Here is a 7,963-nt window from a genome sequence, read left to right on the forward strand (position 1 = left end):
AGAATCATAGAGCTGGAAGGGATCCTGAGGATCATGTGGTCCAGCCCCCTGCAATACAGCTGCCCCATACAGGGATGGAACCTGCAACCTTGGCATTATCAGCACCACACTCTAACCTGCTGAGCTATCCATGAGGAAAGGCTCTACATTGGGGCTTCTTTTTGAAGAAAATGTGAGTAAGAAAGGAGATGAGTGGCATAAGTCAGGAGTGGTGTGGGGGAAAGTGAGCAGGGAGTTCTGAAAGCTGGGATCATGAAGCTGATTCAGGACAGACAAAAAGGAAGGACTTCTTCACACTGCATAGGTATGCTATGGAATTTCCTGTCGGAAAATGTAGTGATGGTCACCAACCAGGAAGGTATTAAAATGAGATCAGAGGAATTCATGGAGGACAAAGCAATGCAGTGGCTACTAATCATGGCGGCTAGAAGCAGGAAGCCTCTGCATACCACTTGCTGGGAATCGTGTGTGTGGAGAGCTGCTCCTGTTGCACTCAGGTCCTGCTTGTGGGCTGCTTCTCTTTAAGGCATCTGGTTGGCCATTGAGAAAACAGGATGCCGGATTAGACTGGCTTGACCCAGAAGTCAGCTTTTCTTATGCTCTTATGCATCATAAAAACAAACCTATTATTATAATAGGTTCCTTAATGGTCTTAGAAGAGCCTGCTGAATCAGGCTAATAGCCCATCTAGCCCTGCATCCTGTTCTCACAGATGCCTGTGGGAAACCAACAAGCAGGAACTGAGCAGAAGTGCACAAGCACATCCTGCGGCAACTGGGATTCAGAAGCATTGCTGCCTCCAACAGTGGAGGCAGAGCATGGCCATCATGGCTAGTAGCCACAGATAGCTCTCTCCTCCGTGAATTGGTCTAATGGTCTTCTAAAGCCATCCAAGTTGGTGGCCATCTCTGCCTCCTGTCGGAGCAAGTTCCACAGTCAGCAGCCTTTGCCCCACACTCAACACTTGCCAAGCCTGCAAGATAAGATGTTCATCAGGAGAGTATATATGTTCGTGATGCAGTTGATTATTGCTGCTGAATTGTTTTATGGGCTTCCTCAGGGTCACTGGCAAATCGGGAACCCTTGAGGACAGACAGCTCAGGGAAACAGCAGTTGAACTATGCCGAGATGGCTGCTCATGCCTGCTTGCACCACTGATGAACCTGCACCCTGCAAAGTGCCAAGAGAACAGTTGGCTATCCTGTTTTAGAAAAAGCAGCTCTTCCCCACTCTGGGACGTGTCCAGGGGGTTTGACTGCCTGTAAAAGGGCTTATCCTCTGTTTTGAACATTGCTCAAATGTCACCCTGGCTGATTCAGATCAGGAAGTGCTCAAAGTTTTTTTCCAGTCATCCATCAATGCCCTGTTATCACAGCCGAACAAAATAAAGTAATACAACGGGGAAACAATAGTTGGCAGCAAAAGGAGGGCACTTATGCCACCCCGACCTCAGTAAACAGCAAAGGCGTCACAAGTCTGAGTGGCCCAAGCAACTGCTGAGAATGGCCATAGCTACTGAGCTTGCATGCAGGAGGTCCCTGGTTCATTCCCCTTTAGCTTCTCCATGTAGTAGGGAAAGGAAAGGACAATACTCAGCTGGATGAGCCATTGGTCTGGCTTGGTATAAGACAGCTTCCTCTGTTCCTCTGCTGACCATCAATTCCCACACATCACACCTGAGCAACTCAGAAGCTTCTGCATCCTGCAAGCTGCTCCAATGCATTTATGTTTACATTTTAAAATGTGCTCTAAGTTGCTCATAGGGCTTTGGGTAACAGGCAACTAATGAGTCAAACAAATGAATAAATAACCCCAAATACTAACTGGCCAAAATAGGAAGCATGACAGCTTCATATTTTCCAGTCCTGACAACCCTTTCTTTCCATTTATCAACTCTGATTTACTTGAAGAATGAGAAAAATGAACCAACCTGCAGCTTCCTGAAGCAGAAGGGAGAGGTCTGTGCCAGATGACCAAGAAAAGGATCCTAACGTTCGTTAGGTGGAAGAAGTCATGGCTTGTAAAGTGAAAATACTTTTGATACTTCCAAAGAGTATCAAATTGGGCAACCTCCTGTGGGTGTAACGTCCCGCTATCGGACTTGCTGAGCTGGTTCTGGGAGTGCCACTGTGGTTTTGAGGAAAGGGAAGCTGATGGGTCTATGATGTGCCAAAACAAGATAACCACTGCCTCCACCCATCCACCCACCCACCCAGAGAGGCAGATGGGAAGGGAGCCCTATGCCCAGCAAGGGTTCCACCATTACCAGGTGCAGCAGAGAGGAATTAGGCAAGCATGGTGGTCACAGCCTGGAATAAGGGAGCCATCTCTCTTCTCAGTCGCAGGGTGCATGGGAGCAGCAAAAACAGCAAAGTATTGTGCCTCCTTAAAGACCAACAGGCTTAGAAGGTATAAACAGGAAGCTCACCTTCCGTTCTGTAGAAAGATCAAAGCAAAGCCGCTATAAGCTGGAGCCTTTGAAAAGTGTTTTGCAAAGTATAAATTTTTACCGTTTAAGTTTCCTGAACCCCCCCTCGGAAGCAGGGGAAGAGGGGGAGATTCTTCTAATGGATTATTGAGCCCTGCAGGACAGTAAAAGTTGACTTAATTTATTACCGTCTCAAGCCTTGGGACCGGGCTGCCAGTCTTTATAACCTAAAAATAACAACAATGGAGGAATGGACTATACTTTTACAGAAGGAGGATCAGAGACATATTTTTCAAGGCATTGATTTGTGGTTTTCGAAAGAAAAAAGGAGCGGAATGGTAAATTTTTGTAACTGAAGTGAATGGAAAATAACTAAAGTAAACTGTTGCTAACTGTTGCATGTCTGGGAACTGGGACTATTACATTGGATGGAAAATTCCGAGGAGACTGCAGATAAGAGAATCTGAACGTGACCTTGAAGGGCAGCAGACAATACTGGGAAAACAAGCTTGAGAATATGGCTGAAAGAATAACAGCTCTCCTGGATCAAGTTTTAAATAAAGTGAGCATTCTTGAACAGGGTGTCTCTGATCTGAAGGAAAATGTATCGATTTTGGTACAGAATGGGAACAATTTAACAGGAGTGGCTCGAGAAAACGAATCAAATTCACAAAGTCAAGCACTGGAGAAGAGGACGAAGCAACCAAAACTGGCTCTGATTCTGCAAGAGGAATTTTATGTGGAAGCCTCAGTAACAGAGCCTCAAACTGATGGAGATAAATTTAAGTTCGAGGTTACTGAGGCTGAAGGACCGATTTGGAAAGGCAGTGGCCCTTGTGGTCTGAGTGATGCAGGATGGATGATCAATATGCTGGAGGGTGCCACTGCGGAAAAGTTTGGAAAGATGGATCATTGTAATCCCAAAGAGAATGTGGAGTACGCTGTGGAATACTTTTTGGCTTATGAACTGAAATATGAAGTTTGGGCAAGCGTGCTGAAGAGGATTAAAGGAGACGTTGGGAAAGAAGCTCTTTGGGATTTAGTCTCAGGCCGGAAAAGAAACTTGCAGGCAGTCCAGGGAGATGACTTGAGAGCCTCGGACATAAGGGAACCGGGTTAGGGAATTAATTTGTTGACAGGAAAGACTGATAAAATTTGTAAAAAGGACTGGCAGAATCCAAAACCAGGGGGATGAGATGGTGGGAAAAATTGGGAACCTTTAAAAATAATATTTAGTATAATATGGCATGATTAAGAACCTTTGGGAGATGGTGGAATGATTTTATCTGGCTTTAGTGGAAATAACATAAAGATAAGATACTAAGATATAAGGGTATATGATATTAGGATTTAAAAGTATAAGATCTAAGGTTTTTCTTTTCTTTTCTTTTTTCTTCTTATTTAGTGAATTGGAGTTGAGATAATTTCTTTTTAGATGCTTACTTAAATTGTGATGCTGACGAGAGAATAAGGTATAAATGGATTAAGGTAAATAAGTGAGTAGGCAGTGAAAGATGGAAAGAATTTGCTGACCTGATTAATAATCTGGAATACAAAAGGAGGTGGGAGGAGGCCGAGGAAATAAGTTATTGAAAAATAGAATTTGAAAAATTGAAATCTATTTTTTCTGAATGTTTTTGTTTTTGGCTTTTTTCTTTTTTTGTGTGTGTGTTGGTGGGAGGGGTGGAGGGAGGGTGTGGGTTTTTCTCTGTTCTTTTTTTATGCATACTTGGGTTTTTGCCTTTCCCCCCTTATTTTCTCTTTTTTATTTTGTTGTATTTGATTCTATTGTTGTTGTAATTTTTGTGTTTGTGGAAAACTAATAAATATTATTATATATAAAAAAATAAAGACCAACAGATTTCTTACGGCACAAGCTTCAGTCCTCTGCAGTCCATGGAAGCTTATGCTAGAAGAAATGCTGGTCTTCAAGCGGAAAACAATATTGTTTTGTTACTATTTAGGAATATGACCCTCTTGTAGGACTGGGGGTTGGTCTGGATATTATTTTTGGGTCCCCTCCAAGCCTGTGGCTTGATATCTGTCAGATGGGATTCTGTAGAAGGAAGTTCTGAAGTGGTCAGACTAGTCTCTTTGTTAAAAAGCTGACAGGACTAGCCAAGTCTCTTAAGCATCTTTTTTACATGACAGAAGAGCTGGCCAAGTACAGGTGCTTTGTTGCCAGAAACACCCACCTAGCGGGGCTTCCACAAGGAGGGGGCAGACTCTCCCTCACTCGCTAGGACCGGGAGAGCAGGTTCAGGCCATAGTAAAAAAAACAAAAACATTTGAACCCCCACAGCAAGGGCAGATTGGCTAAAAATCTTTACACGGGATATACAATAAATGTGTTCTCATTTTTATGTTACTAATAGATATAATAATATTCATACTTGCTGAGAGTATTGAGATCCTAATGATGCCAATAAAGTAAGCAGTCAAGACAATCATTGCTGAACTAGCCATGCACTTTAAATGTTTAACTTTTATGTGCAGCCCACCACAATGTGTATCACACAACAACTTTGTTGTATTTGCACAGTGTTCACTAAGGAAAACATACTAACGAGACTAGGCATAATACAATGAGACTGCAGTCATACTGCCAAAGCACAGCAGTGAATGTTCATATAGAATCAGAAGTGCTTAGTTCACGGCGTAAGTTTGCAAGCCATTATACAGAATTGTGCGTGCATTGATCATGAAATATATACTTCGTTAAGAATTACATAAAACCAGTGCTGTTTTTCTAGAAAAAGAGGTGCTGGAGCTCATCATGAACTTTTCCCTTGTTCTCTTAGAATGGCAATGGCGCCCAGTTGAGAGGTGTTGGAGCTGAGCTCCAGCTGAAAAAAAAAATCCCAGCATCAAACATAGGCAAGGTAGTTGGGCCCCGGATCCCCTTTCCAGATCTCCAGCCCTGGTAATTTGTACCAGTTCCCACCCCACCACCACGCTTGTCACCTCTGCCCCTCACCTGGCTGGAGGCCACTTCAGCCTAAGCATAGGAGAGCAACTGGTCAGAGGCCAGTCTTGGCTTGAACTGGGAAGGCACAGTGGCTTGACACACTCTCTCTCTCTCTCTGCTGAAACCAAAGTCAGGACTTTGAGACCATCCTGGTAACCTAGCAGGGGAGCAAAACCTGTTGGGGGCAGGGAATGTTGTGAGCCCTGCCATCTTATGCTCAGCATAGACATATGTGTAAATAAACCTGTATCTCACCAAGACACTACCTTCTCCGGTGACCTTTGTTCCTAGGAAACCTAATCCGAGGTGGGTGCTGGCAAACCTAAAGCCTCCCACCACTTGAAAAGATTTAGGACGCTCACTTTGTTTTGTGTTTACTTTTCTCATAGATCAAGAGATGGGGTGTCAATGCTTTGTCACATGCTATATAATTGTTTTTTCCCCTGTAGTAGGTGATGTGCCACATCCTCCTGAGTCCTTGACTTTGCAAGCAAAGTTGGGGGAATCTTTCAGGGTGGGACAAAGCCTGGTGAGAAAGTGGGAGGGTGGTCCTGCTGGACAGCCCATGGGCATGGTGTTCCTGTCCCTTGTTTCAAAGAGCTCACAAGCATCCTCCTTTGCCTCTTTAGGACTTAAAAGACCAAGGGACAGAGCATCATCCCCATACTTTTCTTGAGCTTCAAAAACAGTCTCTCTGCAGCCTCAGGGGAGTGAAGTCCAGAGGCCTGGGCAGAAAGTTGCCCTAGAGACCTGCCAACGGTTAACTCTTCTGAGGCTTGATGACTCCTTCCCTTCCCCCTGGACACTCCGCCCCAGCTGGCCACACACGAGTCCCCTTCCAGCTTCGGGTTTTCCCAGAAAGTTTCCCATATTTCATGCTGTGGAAGTTTGTGCACAGCTGTTCTGCGCTGAAGGAAATTGCCTCACCCAAGTGACACAACGGATCACTTTCAAGAGGCCTCATCTGGGCTACCCTCTCCCTTCTGAGAACTATGGCCAAGGCACAGGGAAGGCAATGAGTCAGCCAAGCCAGGCAGTGTTTGAGGCTACAGCCAAGGAGCAAGGAGCAGACATGTGGGAACTAGTCCTCAGTGGCAACCAACCCTTATTTAATCCGCCTTGAGTTTGCACTGACACAGCATTCTACTTGTCAGCTGCAGCAAAAACAAGTCTCTTGCAGCACCTTATAAACAAGTGACAATAAAATAGCTTGTCTTTGAAGTGCCAATAGGCTTTGCTTTTGAGACTGTGGCATTATGAGGGGAGGGCTGCCAAACCAATACACAGGCTTAATTGCCGCATACAGGGCTGCCCCTTGGAAGAGGCTAGCTGGTACAGAATACCACAGGCAGGTTACTTATTGCCACTGGCTGCTTGGAAATACACTGCACTGGCTTCAAAACAAATCCAAATTGGCTTCAGCTGTTTCCAGGCACAATTCCAGGTGCTGATTTTTGACCCCTAAAGCCCTGCATCACTTGGGATGGATCTGAGCTCCCAGGAGAACCTGCCTGTTTGTTTAGAGTTCAGTCAGAGGCCTTGCCACAGGTGCCCTTGGCTGCAGGTGTCAGATGAATGCATGACAACCAAAGACACCCCCCTAAGCCATTAAGCCCTCCCCCAACACACATCCCAGTAACACTTGCCCTGACACTCATATGATCAGCTTCCAGCCACCAGGCAGAGGTTTATTCTCCTAAGCTTTTAAGTGGAGCAGTCCATTTGGGGGGAGGGGGGAGCCTTTTTTGACGTTGCAGTGGTTGAAGGGGTCAGAAAGCCTTTGCCAATCAAACACAAATTTCCCCAGAGAACTACCAGGAGATCCTCTCCTCTCCCTTCTGACTGCCCGTGTCCTGAAGACATGAAGGCAGAAGCCCTGGCATAAGTTCCTCACTCCAACCACCCTTTGCAGAGAGATGCCCAGGGCAGAATTTGCTGCACTTCTAAAGGCTTCCTTTGCTTTGAAAGCTTATCCTAAAGGCGCCACCTTCTGGCAAAACCAGGCCAGTGAAGCAAAGGAAGAAAAAAGGGGGTTGTTTTCAAAGCCTGCCCGGTCAAGGAGCCTGAGAAGAACCTGCTTGGTTGGGCCAAAGGGGGCACATCTAGTGCAGCGGCCTCTCCCCATAGCGGCCAACCAGATACCCCAGAGAAGAAGCCCACAAGCTGGTCCTGAAAGCAAGAGCAGCGCTTTCCCCATTTTCATTTCCCAGCAGCAGGCATTCAGGAGCATACATCCTGCTCCTGACAGAGGGGAAATAGGCATTGTGGCCAGGAAGGGCAAAATTAAGGGATGGGGGGGGGCAGCTAATGAATGCTGACTTTTTAGCCCCCAGCCTAGCCTATGTTGCCATCATGATTCAACCTTTCCACAACAATACACCATTAGGGGTCTACAGTGGCTTGGCTCGTTGATGCAACAGTCTCTAGGAAATCTCCCCCACAACCACCTGGTGGTCTTTCTGGGCCCAGAGGAGAGATATTTAGATCAGGATAGAGGGTGGTCGCAGGTGCCCAAGAAACGGCCAAGGAAACAAACCCCCCCCCCCCACAGAAAGAGGCAGACAGAC

The 7,963-nt window shown here is 45.8% G+C and overlaps 1 protein-coding gene across 2 annotated transcripts in view; it reads right to left on the bottom strand.

Moving 5' to 3' along the window:
* Positions 1-2,113, bottom strand: part of ANPEP (alanyl aminopeptidase, membrane) — a 31,876-nt gene extending 29,763 nt beyond the window's left edge. The window contains exon 1 of one of the 2 annotated variants that reach the window (XM_083411935.1): positions 1,931-2,113. The gene's annotated coding sequence lies outside the window, so the exon portion shown is untranslated. Of the gene's footprint in view, positions 1-1,926 lie in introns of both variants that reach the window. The other variant, XM_083411934.1, reaches the window with a different exon arrangement.
* Between the last annotated feature and the right edge of the window lie 5,850 nt (positions 2,114-7,963).

Source organism: Podarcis tiliguerta, assembly GCF_965153285.1.
Source record: "Podarcis tiliguerta genome assembly, chromosome: 14".
In the NCBI taxonomy this organism is placed as follows: domain Eukaryota; kingdom Metazoa; phylum Chordata; class Lepidosauria; order Squamata; family Lacertidae; genus Podarcis; species Podarcis tiliguerta.